Source organism: Spinacia oleracea, chromosome 5 (assembly GCF_020520425.1).
Source record: "Spinacia oleracea cultivar Varoflay chromosome 5, BTI_SOV_V1, whole genome shotgun sequence".
Lineage (NCBI taxonomy): Eukaryota > Viridiplantae > Streptophyta > Magnoliopsida > Caryophyllales > Amaranthaceae > Spinacia > Spinacia oleracea.
In genome coordinates this window covers 82981309-83002873 of record NC_079491.1, presented here as the reverse complement: position 1 = coordinate 83002873, position 21565 = coordinate 82981309, and positions in this window count along the sequence as shown.

Genomic DNA, 21565 nt, shown 5'->3' with positions numbered 1-21565 from the left:
ATCCTTTGGATCGTACTTTATTCGAGAAACCACAAAACGAACTACTAGAACCATAAGTAGTAGCTTGCTACTTTATTACTTCACTAAAATAAGCACTAGCTATATATTAGAAAAGTCTTTAAATGCTAGAGTCATCTTGACGATCGTTCCTCTCCTTGTAGTGCTCTAGGGTAAAGTCTTGATCATTAGGATCATCAAAGTCATCCAAGTCTTCCTCCGGATCAGATTCATATTCCATATCCTCATTATTCTGTTGTAGCTCACTGTTCACCTCATCATTAGTCTCAGGCTCAATTTCTGTGTCGCAAGAGATCTCAACAGTAGGTTCAGGAATGATAGGATTAGGGTTTTCAATCTCAACAACATCATCATCAATATCTTCATCCATCTGGGTTTCCGTATCACTACTAAACTGTGTGTTGTGGATACTTGCAACCATCTTTCCATCCTCAAAACTATCTTCCGCCATCTCTAGAATAGTGGTCATAATCTCCATGTCATACCTCCACCTACCATCTGGAGTACCATACTTGTAGTAATTAGGAAGGACATTGGGAGAATGCATATCACGAAATCGTTGCTTCATACCTATGTATGGGTTCCTATGGGGAAAACAATGAATAACCATTTCGGCCATGACATCCCTTTTCCTCAGTTCAAGCAGATTCTGCACTGTAGCATATATAATAGTTGCAAGCAAACTCAATCTTCTGCACGTAGATGTGCGGGGTTTCACAATCTAGCTTCTCTAGGTGTCCTAGGTTTGCGTACTTTGAAAGCAACATCTTAAATCCTGAAAATCAACAACTAAAAAGTCTTACTAAAGTGTTCCAAAACAAAGTAAGTTCGTGGAGCCATACAATCTCAATGCACACATACATGCTTAATCATGAATCGTGATGCAATTAATCACATAAAGCAACATGAACATGATTAACTTAAGGCATAAGCATACAATCAATACTTTAACACTTAGCACTTAATTGAATGCATACTTGATCTTAAACATATCCTTCTTAATCTACCCTTTCTCACTTAGAAATAGGAATAATTTTCGAAATTAATTTAATAAATAACTTCAAATATAAGCGAAATTATTAAAATTAAAATCGAAAATTAAAATAATTAATCGAATAATTTAATTAATTAATTCGTTTAGTTTCCGAAAATAAATAAATAAATAAATTAATTAATTCGGAAAATTAAATGTTTTTTTTTCTTTGAAAAATTCGGAAAATCCGAATAAATAATTTTTTTTTTCGAAAATCAGAAAGAAATCCGAAAAAAAATTCGGATTTTTTTTTTTTGTGAAATTTAATTCGACTTGTTCGAATTTAATAAATCCGGAAAATTTATTAAAATAAAACAGATAAGTTTTCAAATAACTTCAAATAAATAGTTTTTGACTTTTCAAAATATTGAGTACTCAAAATAGCCCTTTGATTTTAGGAAAACCATTTTCAAAAATCCTAAAGTTCCGCAAATACCAATTTGTATTATAGGTTACTACAAAGCAGCATTAGTCTCCTGATTACCACTTTGTAGTATTACTTACTACAAAGAAGAACTGAAACTAAGCTCTAATATACCACTTTGTAACAACCAAATAATTCCTTGCTTTTATAAAACATTTTCCAACTTAAAATAAAGGAATTACCAAGATATTACCGCCACCGTGATAACGGTTAAGGCTATTTACCAGAATTACGCAGCGGAAATAACTAACTTTCAAAACGTATTAAAGAGTTAATGGTCAATTAACAACTTGGAACCACTAAGGCCCAAAACCAAAGTACGAAATAGTTTAAAATCCATTAACTATAGTCTCAATAAATTAAGTAAATATAAAAGTAGAGTTTATAAAGTACGGACGAGAAATAAACTCTCAAACACGATTCCCATGATAACTTCTCCCGCAAGTTATCTCTACAAACCTGCTTTATTAAAATCTACTCCCCAACAACGCAAATGCAATTATGGATCATCATAGGATCATTAAGGCGAAGGCCATGACCAAAAGACATGAAGCACAAAGTCAGCAAAAGCTGAGTACGAACAAGCTAGAATAACATTCTATCCTAATATGCTTCACTCAAAGAATTAATAATCCACATGCAAAAGTCAATTAATAAACAAGTAAACATGGAGACAAGACTCGACACTTGACACGATTCTTGACTCACAGTTTAATAAAGAAGTAGCTTCAAACGGGTAAATAAAGTATCCTCAAAAGGAAAGAAAAGGGTGATGGGAGCCAACCATACACCAAATAATAATAAGTCGGACTCCTACCGACATTTGGGCCATATCAGAATTCCAATGCATAACAGCATAACAAGAAAGAATGAAACAACGTCTTGTATCATTCAAGGAGTAAAAGTTTTCCGGCAAGACTCCCCCCATTGTTCATACTCGAGGTATATACGTTCCAAGAGTTTTGAAGCTCATTCGGGTTACACATTACGTTAATTAGTATGTTATGTTCAAGGCGACTAAAGACTCTACACAAGACATAACATGCAAAGAATTCAACAATTACACCAATTCAATAATGACGCTTCATTTTAATCCTTTAGGACTTGTGATCAAACATAGGACTCAAGTGAAATTACTCCCATTGTTCCTTCTCAAAAACACTATTTGAGATAACCCGACATTTCCTATTAACAAGCGGGGTGTGCCCTTAGCACGAATAGTCCTTAGTTCAATTCACATAGACTCTCTAAACATATTCTACACTTGCGGTAGAATAAACCATGCACTGCGGCAATATTCAATAGGCTCACTGTATGCTAGACATCCCGTACTATAGCATAATCATAATAACTTGCATGCGCAACACTCATACATGCATACCAACTTGAACAACATGGTTGACATAATTCAACGATTATAAAAGTCCATAACATGATAGTTCAACAAAATCTATAAGGCATTAATCAATTCATAATATGCTCGTTCACATAAATTCAATAACAATTCTCACATGCTTGTCTACATATCAAACATGAATTCCCAACACATAAGTTCACATGATTCGCATTCGATACATTTCATAAAGTCCTCAAGGGATGGGTGGTCACCCTAGTCTTGTACGTACCTGGAATACCTAAGTACGGGGGCCACTGTGCGAATCACGACTCACTAGAAATCAATTCCTATAAACACAGAGGAGAAACTTAATTATTAATCATGTTTACTAAATTTCCAGCAACTATTTAAGAAACTAAAACCCTTGGTTTAATTAGAAATTAATCGTTATTCATCAATTTAATAGTCTCAAATAGTCAACTCAAGTCCTAGCATAAAACATTGACTTTTAGCTTTAAAAATCATTAAAATCAACCCTTTAAAGCTTAATAACAAATCTGAAAATTTAAGTTGATTCCCATAATTTAAATTGTCATTAAATTATGTGAATCAATCTCTTGAACAATCGGAACTAAAATCCTACTAGTGGATCATTAATAAAATCATGTTTTGACCTTAAAAATTGACACTTTAATTAACCTTTAAATCTGAAAATTATAATTCTGTTGAATCAAAACGAATCTCATCAATTCAAATACTAAATATTAAAACACGGTGTTCATGTTCCAATCAATTTAAATAATCCAAATAGTTAAATAATTAAAAACAATTTAAAACTGAAAAATTGAAAAGTTTGAAAGTATACAATTTGATTATCAACAATCAACAACACACACACACAAAAATTGATATGTTGTGTGTGTGGGCAGCGACGGAGGCAACAACACACGAGCACGAAATCCGCACGAGCAGCGCGCAACACAGCAGCAGCATAGCGTTGCGTGTGTGCGAGTGGGCGAGGGCGCTGGGCGAGAGGGAGAGGGGCACGCGAGGTGCGCGACACAACAACATCAGTGAGCAGTGACGAGTGCTCGGCTGCGGGCTGCGAGGGCGGGGGAGAGATGCAGCGAGGGTGTGTGGGTGCGCGCGTGAGGCGCGGCTGGCACACGGGCAGGCACACGAGCACGAGCTCGTGCCTTGGGGCTGAAGCAATGGGCGGACGAAAGAGGAGAGAGAGAAGAGAGAGAAAATTCAGAAATTAAGGTTGGGGATCTGATAAGGGGTATTTATATGTTCGCATCCCTTCATGGGCTAGGTTTTAGGTTTGAAGGTTGGGCTTGCTTACGAGCTTGTTAATATTAATTCCTTGCAAGCCTTGTTGGGTTTGATCATGGAATTTAACTGGGCTTTGATTAAATTAAATTCGTTTTCAAAATAGGACCCAACAAATCCAGATTAAATAAATTCGTTAAATTTATTTAATAAAAATACAGTTTTTGTAAATAATTAATAATTAAATTAATTAAAATAAAAACACATTTAATTCTCATTAAATGAAAATAAGTTCATAAAAATTCCTATAAATATATAATAAAACATATTTATAAATTCCGAAAAATACGAGGTATTACAATTTCCTTCGATCAACAACTGAGAAACGCATCTTTCCCAACTAGAAGAGTCAACCCGGTCGCGCCATTCAAGCTGAAGAGTTTCGCTGAAGAGGAGAGAGAAAAACAAAATTCGGGTTTTTTTTAGGTTAATATGAAGGCAGTGAGTGAATTGGAAGGAAAGTGAAAAAAATTAAGGGTTTTTAATGTCATGTGCCGGCCACGTGTCAAAGTCAATGCCGAAAAGCTGGGTCAACTCCAATAATCCGACCAAAGGTCCTAGTCAACGAAAAAAGTTAGTTTAAGGTCTCAAATTGCCACTTTCTTTATATAGGGTCCTTTCCCACACATACATGCTTATAAAAGGTCCTATTTTTTTTATTTATTCAACCACATTTTATATCTACTCCCTCTATACGTATGTTTGTAGCAGTCATAATTACTATTTCTGGCCATATTTTTTTAAGAGTCACAATTCTATTTTTGGTAACTTTTACACCCAATACCCAATTGTTTATTATTTTATTTACTTTCCTATAAGTCATTCAAAATCATAAACAATTCCATTTTCTGGTAACTTTTACCTCCAACTTGTTTTTTTCATATTTATTGATGATAATTAACAAGTGGATTAATTGTCAAGTATTATTGAGTGTGGTAGAAACCATTATTTATTTATTTTTTGGTTAATTATGGATTTTATTATAAACAACCAAAATGTAACGGTTTATTACAAACAACCAGAAACAAAAGGGCCAAAGGCCAAACACGCAGGCTACGCTAGAAGGCGACAAAAAAAAAAAAACAACCATCGGGTTACACTACGCTAAAGTTAAGTGAACTTTCTGCTTCAGAGAGCTGCAAGTGAAAGCCATAACCTTAATTTCCTTCAAAAGTACATGCCAAACTTGATAAGACTTCAGGAATTTCTTACAATTCCGTTCTCTCCAAATGATATAAATAGAGATGCTCAACACCATTCTGTAAGCTTGATGCAAACTTGTATTCTTGAGTTTTTTCTTCTCCCTCAAGTATATTAATATTTCATTTACATGTTTTCTTGAATTGCAAATATTAAACATAGAAAAGTTTATCACATGTTTATAGTTGATTAGGTATCACGAATAAAATGGCTTCCCACTTGCCAACAAGATTAAATTATTGGGGTGTCTTGGCCAAAAGTTATCTTGAAGTAATTTCCATAAAAAACTACTCAAGAGCTTCAATGTTGGGCAAAAGATAATTCTTGTTAGAGAGCTACTTGGAGAGCCACTCCAAGCGCCCCAATATACGTGCTCTTGTTTATTTAGAGAGTGTTGTCATTCAATAGATCAGTGTACATCCAATTTTTCTGAAATGTTTGTGAATTAAACTTTATATATTGCTATAATTGTAGTCCTTGTTAATGTTTTTTTTTAGTGTTACCGTCCGATTCACCTTTAGGGTTAATCCGGATTCGGGCAAGTTTTGGGTGGATAGGTTTCAGTCCCCTCCTAATTATTGTTGTGGGGGATCGAACACACAGTTCTCCATATTAAACTCAGCCCCAATCACCATTAAACCAACAGACAATTGGTATAATCCCTTTTAATGTTACTATGTATAATTTCGGATCGAACTACAAGAGAAATATTAGATTCGTAATGGTTATACTATGTAAACGTTTTCACGTTTTTTCCATTTAAATCGACTTTTTAGAGAATTGCTTATTAAATTAGATATGTAAATGTTCTCAAAAGTTTGAGCTAAAGACCGTAGAGAGTTTTTGAGGAATTTTAAAATTTTTGATGTCTTTACGAATTCGTTAGAAAAGAATGAACTTTGTTCTAGTTGGAATTGGCTACTTCTTTCTACCTTTCTATAAAAAAAATTAAATTGTACAGATTGGTAAAGAGTTGGCAAAGAATACGTTTCATCCTCAAAGATTATGATTGAACTCAACATATTAAAAAACAGACAAAGTGTGCAATCACTATACTAACACCAACTTGATTACCCGTAGTAATAACAGTTCAAACACATAAATAAAACTAATTAACGAAAGAAGAAGGAAAATAGAAAGAGTTGGCCACGTACGAGGGTGGCGTTGATATTGGTGGACTCAAAGAGGAGGGAAGGTTGATGCCATGTGAATTTGTGATTCATACATCTTACCTTCCAAATCCAAAAATTACTTGTTCACATTCTATCCCCATATTTGCTTCACTCCATCCTAATAATACACTACTACTAATATTAATGTAGCTATTTACCAAAATAGCTATTCCCTCCTTTTCTTTTTGTTTGTTACGTTTGGACTTTTGCACGTTTATTAACGTATAATAAATTTTTTTCCTTTTTTATTAAAAAAATAAACCCAAATAAAACCTCAATCCACTAATCATTACAACAACCAATAAAATTATTTTATTTATTAAAATGAACTAATAATGGAAAAGCACAAAAATTGCTAATTTAACATACTTGAAAAATTGCAAAGATATTTAATGAGTTGAAAAATTGGACCAATTAAAATTAAAAGATGGCACAAAAAATAATAATATAATAAGTTTATAAAAGAAAAGATTTTCCCACGTAACAAATATTGTGAAACACCTTAAAAGGAATACATAACAAACAAAAAGAAATGGAGGGAGTACTTTTCATTTATTTACCAAAATAACTATTTTTAAATTGTATTTAAATTAAAAAGAAATGATCCGGTTTGAGTATTTTTTTTAACAGTGAACCGATTTCTTATTACTGAGGATAACGTAGTTATGCTATATGATATAATATCGTATGTGGTAGAGTTGTGTTATATCTTAGCTATATGATATAAGATAGAAGTTTATATGAATTAGGAAACCTACAAAGAGTGGGAGATCTAGTTTTTATTATAAGTAGAGGCACATACACAACCCATACAACAACACAATCCAACATTATCTTTTCCGCATCAAAAATATATTTTGTCACTTGTACTCTTAGTCTCTTAGTAACTCCAATAATTGCTTATAGGGACTTGCTCGCAAAAATTAAAAATATAAAGCAATTAGTTGAAACGTTGTTGTGGATATTGTGAATTCGCTTAGATAAGCGAATCCGGATGACAAAATCAACCAAGAATTTGACATATTCTAAAATTATGTGCGTGAAAGTGATGTGAAAGGAGAGGAGTAACACGTGCATTAAAGACACTTAGTAATGCAACTTTTTGTGTCTTTTATCCCTATAATCTGACCACTATGACCTGCTCCCTCCATATTTAAACACGAGATACATTTACCATTTCCGACCGTATTTAAATAGGAGATGCACTTGTCATTTTTAGCAACTTTTTAACCCACCATCTAATTAAATAATACTCCAACCCACTTCCATATTAAACAATTAATTTCTTAAACCCCTGACCCCAAACCCATCCAAAACATAATGGTCCCCACTTAATTTACTTGATTAAAATATTTACCCCAACCCCACTTTCTTAATAACCGTGTCTAGTTAAGTGTATCTCCTACTCCCTCCGCTCCTAAACGTTCTTCATGTTTCCTTTTTTGTTGTTCCTAAAAGTTCTTCCTGTTTCTATTTTTGGACAATTTTTTGTCCAAAATACCCTTATATTTCATCTAAATTACACACAATACCTAAGAATCTTTCCATATTCCTCCCTCAAAATCCCCACCTTCCCTTATTTAATTATTTCCCCTTCCCCATATCAACCCAACCACCCCCCCATTTATTTACGTCCCTTTCACCCTCTCTCTTCTCATTTCACTCTTTCATATATTTTCTGATTCTCTCTCTCTCTCTCCTCAAAACCCTAGTTTTCTTAGTCTCAGTTCTCTCTTTGTCTCTTGCAATCTCTCAAAATTTCTCTCAAAAATATTCATAAACTTTGATCGGAATATCAATTTGATAGCATCCCCTTTAATTTTGTCCCCTTTTCTTCCTTTGATTCGCTGCGATTTGGTTTAAACCCTAAATTTGATTTTTTTTGGAGATTTCTAGGGTTCTTTGTAAGGTTGTTCATGGGTTCTTCAAATGCAAAAAGTTCGGCCTGCTCGTTACTTGGTACTCCTGGCAAACGAATCCCAGATCCAAATTGCGATTGGTGTTCGAAATGTAATTGTCCCAACAACGAGCACTCGTATTCTGGCGAGTATTTGAATTACTTGAGGTTGGCCCAGAAAGAGAATACGAGTACTCAAAAATATCTAAAGGTGTGGTTCGAAAAATGGGAGGTAGAGCCTGGTGAAGAGGTGGAATCAAAATATGACGATCGATTGCCCACAGCCTATGATATGCGGTTTTTTTGGAGAGGATGAATTTGATGAGGTATAAATCTTGAATTTGTCTATTTTTTGGATTTTATTTTTCAATTAAAGGCGTATTTCTGTGGAGGTTTTACGAATCTGTGATTAAAAATGAAGAGTGAATGTCTATTTTTTCTTGCATATGGTTAAAAATGAGAAATATGGTTTTTAATTGACTTGCATGTTTTTAAAAATCGATGATCTGAACTTGCTTGAATTTTGTAGGAATTCTTTGAATAATTCTGGTATTTTTTTATCTGTTTGATTTTTAGTTGATTTTGTGGTTAAAAATGTTTTTTAGTTGAATCATATAAAGGGTTTTTTTATTGATTTGCATGTCGTTAAATCGATGATTTGTTTGTGATATTTTGGAGGGATTTATGGTTATTAAGTTTGTGGGTTAAACCATTTATGTGATGATAAATTAAAGGGGTTAAATCGTGTTTTTCAAGTTTGTGGGTAAAAATCATGACCATGTTGTTCAATTTATTTTATTAAATCGTGTTTATTCAATTTGTGGGTTTAGATCGTGTCCCTGTTGTTTATGATGATAATAATTACCCTGTTTTTTATGTCCCCTATTGCATGCAAGGAGCCCACTCGATCTGTTTCGTTCGAACTGTTTTATGTTGGTGAGTGTGAGAATAAGGATGGTGATGCTGATGTATCCTCTGGGCAAGAATATCTGCGTTTCCTTATTTAAAGAATAATAAGGACACGACTGCTGCAGCTGATGATGATTAGATAAGTCTGTCCCCCTTTTCATTTTAATTAGCAATATGTTCAGCATGGTTAGCTGTTGAAATTGTAGGCCATCAAGTGTGACCTCTTGCTGATAAGTGTTGGATTTGTTGTTGTTGAAGGAGGATTTGTTGTTGAATGTGGAGTTTTGAGGGTTTACACTTATACTATGCCCCTGTTTTGATTCCCTATGATGATATACCCCTGTTTTAGTTCATGTTTTGATTCATGATGATATGCCCCTGTTTTGGTTCATGATGATAAACCCATCTGATGATGATGATTACATGTCCCATTTGCAAATAATGATATGTCTCTGTTTTGTTTTGTTGATTATATGATTTTACTTGATGAAAATGTCATGTTTGGTATAGAAAAAATAACCTTTGCTAGATAACTCAACTAAGGCATGTTAGGTGATCTTATGTCCATGTGTTAGGTGATCTTATGTCCCCTAATTGTGATCATGTGTCCCTGTATTAAGTGATCTTATGTCCCTTCATTGTATGATCCTTCTGTGGTGTAGTCAATGCATAACTGTCCCTGTGTTATGACCCTCTTTCCTAAATATGGTGTCACAATCTGTCCATGTTGATTTGTGATGAGTCTTTCAATGTGTCCCTGTTGTGTTGGTCTGTGATGAGTCTGTCAATTTGCGGAGAAGCCACCTTTGTTTAATAAACCACAGTGCACCATTAGCATCTAACCATTGGTTGTTTAAGGCTTTTGTGTGCTAATGGTTTATTGACATGGTGTGCTTCGATGAAGCTTAGGGACATCTGAGATCCTAAAAACATTGATTTGTTTTGGTTTTTCGATCTTTTGCCAGTTTTCATGTGTTAGGAAACGAATAGCTTCCTTCACATATAAACTGGCATTAGATCGATAAAGAAATTCTTGCCTTGTTTGTTGAGTTGTTAATTGTCCTCTTAAGTCTCTTGTTTGTGTGTGGTCAATGATGAGTCTTTTAAATGCTGAGAAGCAAGTCCAAATTACTACAACCACTCATGCTGCCATTAGTATGTCTTTTGATATACTTTTCATGCGCTAAGTGTTTGTAGTTTGGATTTGTAACCATGATGCTTGGGGACATTCTGAGATCATTAATGTTGTCTTTCATGAAAGCCTTATTTTTGTTTAGGTGGTTATGAAGGGAATTGAGTGATTGTTTACAATCAAATGTGTTGACAATTTCTCAATTCCCTTCGGAAGAACCACCAAGAGAAAGTATTACCTCTGTTCCTTTAAGTTGTTCCTATTTGGGTTTTGGGGTCCCCTTCATGTGCTTTCACATGTATTGATGTAGTGTTAGTGATAGTCAATGATGTACTTGTTGATATCCTTAGATTTCTATGTTTAAATTTTTGTCCCTTTAACTTCTTTTGTCGAACGGAGTGAATGTCATTTTACATGATCAACTGTGAATAACAGTCATTCCATTCGGCAGAAGAATATTAAAGTGATGATAATATTGAAACATAATGATCCATGATGTTAATCAACAAAGCTGAGATTGAAATTCTACATTAATCTAACTAATCAACAATTTTGTTTCACTTAATGTACTTCATCTCCTTTTATTAATGTATGATTAATGATGAATGTGTGTCCTTAATGTCCCATTCTTGTTTCAATTTATGTATTTCAACCCCTTTCGCAAAAGGGAGTAAATCTCATTTCACTACAATAAATGTAAAATGAATATATTCCCTTTCGTAAAAGGTTGTTGAGGTATTATTAAAGATTGAAACAACTACCTTGTCCTTATTTTGAGATCTATGTTTGTTTGTTTCAGTAGTGGTGTGATTTGTGATTTGTGATCTATGATGAGTCATCATTTGCTGAGGCACAAACCCTGTATTTTTCATTAGTACTCATGCACCATTCGCATCATTGATGCTTTTCAGGAGCTAAGTATTTATTGGAAAGAGTTTGTGTCAATGATGCTTGGGGACATTATGAGATCTTGTGAAGTTTGCTATGTGATCAGTCTATCATTTGTGATCAATGATGTAATGGTTGTTTGGATGAAATATATGTTCATGTTTTTGTGTCGGCTCCTAATTGGAATGAATTTCCTTTTACAAGTGGATATGTAATAGTCATCCATTCCATTTAGAAGCCGATGTGTAAATGTGAATGTGATTTAGGATATTCATGAGATAAATTGACTATTAATGTCCTCTGTCAAATGGAGTGATTGTACTAACCCATTTTTGTTTGTGAAAGTCATTTACTCTCTTAGGGAGAAGGACATTTATGTCATTATCAATAATGAAAATCAACTAAACTGAGATTAACAATTTGAATTTCCAAAATGTGTTTCTTTCATTGAAGCTTACAAAATATTGATGCATTCAAAATGTTTTGCCAACATGTAATGCTTACATTCAAGCTTACAAAAGGTACATAATGTTGAAACTTGTTACTTTTAAAACATGGCCCCAAAACACAAAAAATTGACCTATCTATTGGCCCTAGCTTCATTATTTTTCTTTCCATTCTTCATAAAGTTGTGTGCACTCATTCACTGCCCATATTGGTGCCTTCACTTGTTCTGGCAGATTGCCTTCATCCTCTAAAATGTTTTTCTTGTTGTGTGGAAGTTGGTAATCATTGCCCCCCTTGTGTTTTATAATTTCATTACCCACAAACTGTAGTGTCATCCACACATTAGACAATATCTTTGGATGCAGTTCTTGATATGAATCAATGACTGCTCCACTTAAGTCCTCCACTGTTCTTGGCAATTTTTGTGCATTAGTGATTGTATGGACCTAAAAAACCCCAAGTCCAATATGTTACAATATGGAATATTTGCTTTAGTAGTTGTGTGATTTGTGATCAGCCCCCCACCGTACCTTGACCTTGCCACTGCTGCCATAAACATGAATTTAGGAATCCTAGTTCTTGACTTTGTTGTTCTGTGTGGGATTGGTTCATTGTTTGCTAGATACACTCTTTGACTTTTTTGTGTTAGGTAGAACCACTTGTCATCAATGTGAATGAAGTAATACATGCCATAATAAAGTTGGATCATGTGGTATTGAGTAATCCATTATCAGTCTGAGTACCCATCTCATTCTTGCCATCTTGCATGCATCTGAAATTCCTGGACATAAGGGACTTGAGCGTTGTAGACACCTAATTTGTGTCTCCCCTTTGGGATGATGACGATACCATTATCCTTGTTAGGTGATTGGAATAACTCCAGGCGGAAATCCCAATTGCTAAGAATACTTCCAAAATTCAAGATCCAAAATCCAACCCCCGAGACCTTCCCCTTTCGGTTCTCGGTACAAAATACAATTTCAAAATCCAAGTACAATATCATCTAGTAGACCATCCCATTGGTTTTATTAGGCCTTTTCCACTCAAAATCATATAAGGCAAGTCAAATTCGGGCGCCGACCCACAAAACCGAGCATGTCGGGCCCCGTCTCGTAAAACCGGAATTCAAAACACGAGAAAGGCTTGTTTTAAGACGCTAAACGATACCTTAACCTCCAAGCAAATACAAAATGCCAAACTTAGTACTATTCGTACAACAGGTACAACACTACAAGACGAAACAAGGACGGATTCCCCGTCCTTGCTTTGGCGGCATTCAAGCCACGTCACCAGCGCCCAGCGCTGGTCCAGCGCCCTGCGCTGACGTGTGTTGTTGCCTTGCACTCATTCCTTCTATAAATACCCCTCATTTTCAGCATAATGAGGAGGAGGACAACAATACAACGTCGTAATTTCGACATTACGCCTCAAAATACAACTCAAAAACTCCTCAAAAACACATACAAAATTCCTAAATTCAAAAGCAATTGGGAGCTCTTGCCTAAATCTAACTAGGTAAATCCGAATCCCATTCAAATCAACTATGTTGTTTTGATTTCTAAATGATTAGCAAGTTGGTGTTTTTAATCATTAAAAAACACCACTTGCAACAATCATACATGTTTTCCAAAAATACAAACTTTTTCAAAATGCAAAATACAAATTTTCAAGATTCGAGGATATCCAAGTTGTTTGCAATCACCTCTTGGACTAGAATCATCTTGAAACATGGGGTAATCAAAGATGACACCTTTTTTAACATTTAAAGGTTTAGTCTTTTGAGATTCAAAACTCCATTTTCAATATACAAGTTCAAGTTTTCAATTTTCAAGATCCCACCATGTTTAGGGTTGTTCATGGTTATTTCCCTAAACTAGGATCATTTCAAGTTCAAATTTCAATCATTTCAAGTTCAAACTTCAATCATTTCAAGTTCTAAACTTCAATATTCAAGCTTTCAAGTTCAATTTTAACATGCAAAATCTAGGACATTTGGGTTGAGCAACCTCTCCCAAGTTGAGATTTTTGGCTTTGAATTCGTGTCGCGCACTTATTTTTAAGGAGCCGCTTGGCGTTCGAATCTCATGTGCCCAAGTACAAATTTCAATTATGAACCTTTCAATATTGCAATTTCAATATCGCACCTTTCAATACCGCAATTTCAATATCGCACTTTCAATACCGCACTTTCAATACCGCAATTTCAATATCGCAATTTCAATACCGCAATTTCAATACTGCACTTTTAATTCCGCATCCTTACTTGCCTAGTCCCTTTCTAGGCAATGTGGACCTACTCCCTAGTCCTTTTCTAGGGGTCTTGTATTTACTAATTCCGCACTTTATTTAGTATTGTGATGTTGCTTTATTTGCTTTATTGCTTTCATCACCAACATGCTAAATACAACAAAATACAAAGGTTAAATGACGCTTAACAAAGATATTTTTAGACAAACCGACCTTAGGTTTCTTAAATCAATCTTTAAAGCAAAGTGACCACCATACAATTAGAGATTCAATTTGCTCTAAATTCAAACCCACATAGTCTAATCTAGGGTATATTTTCGAAAAAATGTTGTGCCAACGTACTTGAATATTTCTAAAGCTCGCGGATAAGCATTTTTGTTCCCGTGCCCGGATCTCATCCATCCGTTTCAAGGATTCAAGGCCTTATCCAAAATAGAGTCACTTGCGGTCTTTCCAAACGAGACTTAAACAATGTTTGGTGGCGACTCCTTCGAGGTACAAAAATTCTACGGTTTTCTAAAGAACCGCCCCTCTCGTAGAACGGGAAACAAGTTTTTGACACAAAAAAAACCCCCTACAATTCTGGCGACTCCCCTGGGGAATCTACTAATTTCAATTCGAAAATGCGGGCAGATTTCAAGCAACAAGCCACTGATCTACTTAAGTACTGGATGCCAGCACTGGCTCCACGCGCCCAAAGCCGAGTACCTTTTGACACCCAAAGCCGACCACTTGCATCATACAAAACTTAGACCGACCTTAGGTTGAGAACTTTGCATGTCGCATTCATATTCATGACTAGTGTGACAACGTGCTACTTGTGCATTGTGTGGGCGTCTTTGCACGCGTGAATGGCTAACCTCCAGTTCTAGCTTGCCAAAACCAATTATCCTCCAACTAGGAAGCCAAACCCCTAGGAGCCTCATTCAAACCTCATGCATCTAAATCGCCGATTTTAGGGTCTTTAGGAGTGTCACTCCATTTGATTCAAAACCCTTAAATACGCCTCACGCACAAATGTCAAATTCAAAATTCAATCCAACGGCGTCATAATGCCGGATTTTCAAGTCCTAATTCCAAATTTCAAATTCAAAATTCAATCCAACGGCGTCATAATGCCGGATTTTCAAGTCCAAATTCCAAGATTTCAAATTCAAAATTCAATGCAACGGTGTCATAATGCCGAATTTTCAAGTCCAAACCTCAAAATTTCAAAATCAAAATTCAATCCAACGGCGTCATAATGCCGGATTTTCAAGTCAAACCTCAAGATTTCAAATTCAAAATTCAATCCAACGGCGTCATAATGCCGGATTTTCAAGTCCAAACCTCAAGATTTCAAATTCAAAATTCAATCCAACGGCGTCATAATGCCGGATTTTCTAGTCCAAACCTCAAGTTTTCAAGTCAAAGTTCAATTCCAACGGCGTCATAATGCCGGATTTTCTAGTCCAAATTTCGAGTTTCAAATTCAATCCAAATTTTAAAATCCAAACCTCAATTTTCAAAATTCAAATCCAACGGCGTCATAATGCCGGATTTTCTAGTCCAAATTTCGAGTTTCAAGTTCAAATCCGAATTTTCTAGAACCTCAATTTTCAAATCCAAATCCAACGGCGCCATAATGCCGGACTTTCTAAATTCAAATTTCGAGTTTCAAGTTTCAAGTCAATACTCAATCCAACGGCACATTATGCCGGATCTTCTAGTCTAAATTTCCATTTCCAAACTCAAACCTCAAATCCAACGACGCCATAATGCCGGATTTTCTAGTTCAAATTTCGAGTTTCGAGTTTCAAGTTGCAAGTTCAAAACCCAAATCCAACGACGTCATGCCGAATTTCCTATTTCAAACATTCAAGTCTTCAAACCTCAAACTCAAGTTGCCAATTCCAATCTCAAAGTCTCAAGTTCAAATATCCGAGCCCATACCGGCATAATACCAACTTTCCAACTCGACCTTCCAAATTTCAAGCTTCAAGGGTCAAATTCCAAATTCATGCTGTCGTAATGCCGACTTTTCTATTCTATATTTCAAACCTCAAAGTCCTATACTTCAAGATTCCAAGTCCACGGTGGCATAATGTCGGACTTTCAAGTTCCTAAATTCAAGTTCCAAATCCACGGCGACATAATGCCGGATTTTCCAAATACAAAGCCTCATGTTCTACATACAAAGTGCATCCTTTCCATTTCAAAGTTCAAGCTTCAAGCCAAATTCAAATTCCAAATTTATCTTCAAGCTACAAAGAAATCTTGCTTTCCATTGCTCCCCAATACAAAATTCAAAACATTTCCATCGGGTTGAAACTCCCTAGAAATAATACAAATTCAAATTCCATATTCTATCTCCGGGTTGAAACTCCCCGAAATAATACAAGTTCGAGATTCCATTCAACGGGTTGAAACTCCCCAGAAATAATACAAATTCAAATTCCATATTCTATCTCCGGGTTGAAACTCCCCAGAAATAATACAAGTTCGAGATTCCATTCTACGGGTTGAAAATCCCCTGAAATAATACAAGTTCAAATTCTATCCACGGGTTGAAACTCCCCTAAAATAATACAAATCCCAATTCTCAAGCGGGTTGAAATTCCCTTCAAATATTCCAAGTCCAATGGGTTGAAATCCCCCTAAAATAGTGACGGGTTGAAACTCCCCTAAAATAATACAAATTCCAATTCTCAAGCGGGTTGAAATTCCCTTCAAATATTCCAGATCCAATGGGTTGAAATCTCCCTAAAATATTGGCGGGTTGAAATTCCCTTGAAATAATACAAATGTCAATTCCCTTTTCAATCGGGTTGAAACTCCCTTCAAATACTCCAAGTCCAATGGGTTGAAATACCCCTAAAAATATTGACGGGTTGAAATTCCCTTGAAATGATACAAAATTCAATTTTCTAGTACAGTCCAATTTCCAAATTCTCGAGTGGGTTGAAATCCCCTTCAAATAAGTCCAATTTCCAATAGGTCGAATTATTCTTTTGCGACATTCCAAGTTCTAGTACAAAGAGTCAACTTTCACAAAAGAATGAACGCTCCTCTCAAACATTTCCAACGGGTTGCAAATCCCGAATACAAGTACAAAATCCAAAATCTCGAATCTTCGGAGTGGCACTTAGGGTCAAGTCTAGGTCTCATTCATTGCATGCGTATCATGTCATGTGTCAGGAAGTCCAAGTTCTAAAATCGTCTGGTATGTTCTAACTAGGAGTCCAAAGATCATGTGGGTTCGCCGAAGAGGAGAAAGGTTGAAAAGAAATCCATCAGCCCTAGCTTCCCTCATAGCCGTCATCGAACGAGCAGCCAGTTCATCTCCTACAAATCAAACTCCCAGTCCCATTCAAGAAACAATCCAAATGTCTGCCTCTGATCAACTCGCTCAACTCGTAACGGCTTTCGCCAGCCTCAGTGCCAATGTGGAGAGCATAAGCAACCGATTGGGTGTCGTGGAATAGGGCGCGCCCACTGATGACTTAACCAAGAAGATCGAGAGTTTAGTCAGTAAGGTTACCAATCAAGAGAACTAATTTGACACCTCAATGGAGGATAACCTCAAGGGAAGGGCGAATCTGCCAGACAAATTCTCCGCCAATGACATTCCAAAGTTCAAATCAACTGACAATCCCAAGTACCATCTCAAGAATTTCAGAGCGACAATGGCCATTAAGGGGGTCGAACTCGAGCTATACCCAGTGGTATTCCCTATGTCTCTGGAACATGTTTGCCAGAAGTGGTACTATTCACTCAAGGAACATCAAACAAATACATGGGAGGCAGTTGCTCGAGCATTCATGGAGCAATATCAACCCAACATCCAACTTCAAACCACTCTAAGGGAACTGGAAGTTCTCAAGCAAGGGCCTCAGGAAGGCTTCACTACTTACCTCAACCGGTGGAGAGAAATGGCATCCCAAATGGTAACCCGGCCCTCCGAGAGAGAATTAGTCAAGATTTTCATTGCCGGTCTTCTTCCAAATTACAATGCTCACATGAAGTACCTAGGCCTGGAAAGCTTCAAGAGAACCTACGACATCGGGGTCGACATAGAGGATGACCTGATGAAAGCACCCGCAGCCCCAGCTCCACAAACTGACAAGTGGAAGGGAAAGAGACCTGAGACAACACACAAAGTTCATGAGGTTAACGCCCTAGAGGCTCCTCAAGGTCCAAAGTCAAACAACTTCAAAAGCAATGCTAATCAGCGCAACTATCAAGGCAGACCACAAAGAGTCTTCGCAAACCTCGGGATGTCTTACAGTGAGGCATTCGATCGGCTGGTCGGAAAACAATTCATAGCACCAATCAGTCCAACACCCGATCCTCCAGTTGACAAAAGATCTAAGAGTTGGGATCCGGCAGCTCATTTCAAGTACCATCAAGGGAAGGGTCATGACATCGAGGACTGCTACAAGCTCAAGCACTTGATCCAGAACATGGTCGACAACAAGACTTTACCCTTACCACCCGGGGCTAAGCAAAACCCCTCGGTACAAGCCATCTCCTATGACTGCAAAGATGAAGAAGAGGAGTTTCCATGCAATCTGATCTCCACGATATACAAGCCGGGTTACGAGCTGATGGTTCCAAGCTGTTGCCACCTACTTCCGAGTGCTCAAAACTAGGTGATCCCCGAACCTAGGGTAACCACTGACATCCAAGAGAACATTTTTCCACTCGCCACCTTGAAGGCTTTAGGGTTCTCCGAGTACGATCTCATGCTGAGTGCCCAACAAACTGTCAAACTCCAGGGTATCACACACAAAGTCTTGGGAGTCCTTGAGCTGGTTTTCTCCTTTGACACTTATTACGACAATGCTGAGTTCCTGGTAATCGATGTGCCTACTAACTTCGACCTAATATTCGGAGAGCCTTGGTTCGAGGAAATACTAGATGGCCCTGCCTGCCTCACCCTCAAAGGCTCAAGCTTCCGAGACGCTCTCATCAAGCAAAAGTCGGCTGTACGCCAGGAAAAGGATGAGTGCATTCAAGAATACTACCACAGATGGGAAATCTCCGCTCGTACAATTCAGCCCGAGCTGCCAGAGGGAAAAATGGTGAGAATGTTCCTCTTAGGGCTCAACACTTCATGTAAGGGCAGCTTCGCCACAGTTCCTTACAACACATGGAATCAAGTCTGGGACTAAGTCCTGAAAGTCTGTGCATGCAGCCCCGTCTTCGATGATTATGACGATTATGACACGGATGTCTGGGAATACCCTAAGAACTATCTTTACGATTAGTGTCTTTGTCCAGCTCCAGAGTCTGTCTTTCAATTTCCGAGTCTAGCAATGAGTCTAAGTGTCTAGAACTAGAGTCTTGCATAAATCAAGAGCCTCTAAAGGCCGAGCTTCAAGTCAAAATAGTCGATGTAATGATTGCTGATTTCAATAACACTTCAATTTCTACTTAATCTTCGAGTCCTAATTCAAAACACAATCCTAATCCAAACAACTTTGCTTTACAAGAAACTGACTTTGAATTTCTAAAAGCTATCGAAAATCATGAAAACAGGACGCCCATGATTGAGGAAACAGAAAAAATCAACCTTTCTAACAACGGTGACTCAAAACTAGTTCAGATTGGTTTGACTCTTTCTCAAGCAGAGCGGGACGATCTTATCAAGCTACTTTCAGAGTATGTAGACGTCTTCGCATGGTCCTCTCATGATATGTCAGGGGTTGATCCAAGCATCGGTCAGCATACAATTCCCCTTATTCCAGGTTAAAAACCCATCAAGCAGAAACTCCGTCGCATGAAACCGGATGTTTCCCTCAAAATTCAAGAAGAGGTCTCCAAGCAGCTAGAGGTCAGGTTTATTCGAGAAGCAAAACATCCACAATGGATCGCAAATGTCGTCCCAGTTCCAAAGAAAGATGGCAAAGTACGAATGTGTGTGGACTACAGGGATCTTAACAGGGCCAACCCTAAAGACGGTTTTCCATTGCCTCACATCGACATCTTGGTCGACAACACCGCAAATCACGCCTTACTCTCTTTTATGGATGGGTATGCAGACTACCATGGCAGAGGAAGACATGGAGAAGACAACCTTCATCACTCAGTGGGGTACATATTGCTATACAGTTATGCCGTTCGGACTAAAGAACGCAGGAGCAACTTATCAAAGAACAGCCACAGCCATCATGAGCGATATGATTCACAGGGAAATCGAGGTATATGTCGACGACATGATTGTCAAATCCAAAGAACGGCACGAGCATACCTCGGTACTTCGAAAGTTTTTCAACAGGCTCAGACAATACAACATGAGGCTCAATCCTCAAAAGTGCGCATTCGGGGTAACGTCAGGCAAGTTACTCGGATATGTTATCAGCTCCCGAGGCATAGAGGCTGACCCTTCAAAAATCAAAGCAATTCTCGAGATGCAACCACCAGCGAATGAAAAGGAAATTCGGGGTTTTCTCGGCAGACTACAATATATCAGCAGGTTCATTTCAAGACTCACAATGATCTGTGAACCAGTATTTCGAAAGCTCCGAAAAAGCGGGCCCAAGGTGTGGGATGACGTCTGTCAGCATGCATTCGAAACAATCAAGAGCTACCTTTCCAACCCACCAGTACTAAAGCCAACCATGCCAGGGATTCCCCTCAGGCTCTACCTCACAACAACTGATTCAGCAGTGGGGGCTATGCTTGCCCAGGAAATTGAAGGCAAGGAGAACGCCGTATACTACATAAGCAAAAAGCTGATCGAGTACGAGACCAAATACACTCAGCTCGAGAAACTCAACATCGCCTTGGTTTGGGCCACAAAGAAACTACGGCACTACATGCTCTCCCATACAATACATGTTATCAGCAAAGCGGATCCTCTCAAGTACCTATTCGAAAAACCAGCACTCAACGGGCGGTTGTCCAGATGGTTGGTCATGCTAGCAGAATTTGACCTCAAATACATTCCATAGAAGTCTATCAAGGGTTGGCAGTCTCAAATTTCCTAGCCGACTGTCCTGTCGAGGCAGAAGAGGAAGATTACGACTTACCCGACGAGCAAATCTTAATGACCAGTGATGACAGTTGGTCAATGCATTTTGACGGTGCTTCCAACCAGAACGGATGTGGTGTTGGGGTAATCCTAGTAGCTCCAGACGGCACACTCATTCCGATATCAGCAAAACTACAATTCAACGTCACAAACAATGCGGCAGAATATGAAGCATGCATCATGGGCCTGGAAGTCGCCTTAGCATTGGGCGTCCAGAAACTTCGAGTGTACGGGGATTCCTCCCTAATCATCAATCAAGTTTCCGGCAAATGGAAAGTAAGAAGCGAGAGCTTAGCTCCATACCAGTCCTATCTCGAACAGTTGTCTGAACAAATAGAAGAGCTTCGCTATACATACCTCCCGAGAGAGGAGAATCAATTCGCTGATGCACTGGAAAAACTGGCCTCAATGATCAACATTCCAAGCAGCATGGCTGAAATGCCACTTACAATTGAAATACGTCAAGAAGCAGCATATGTCCATGCTATTGACAACGTCGAGCAAGGCGAAGATGA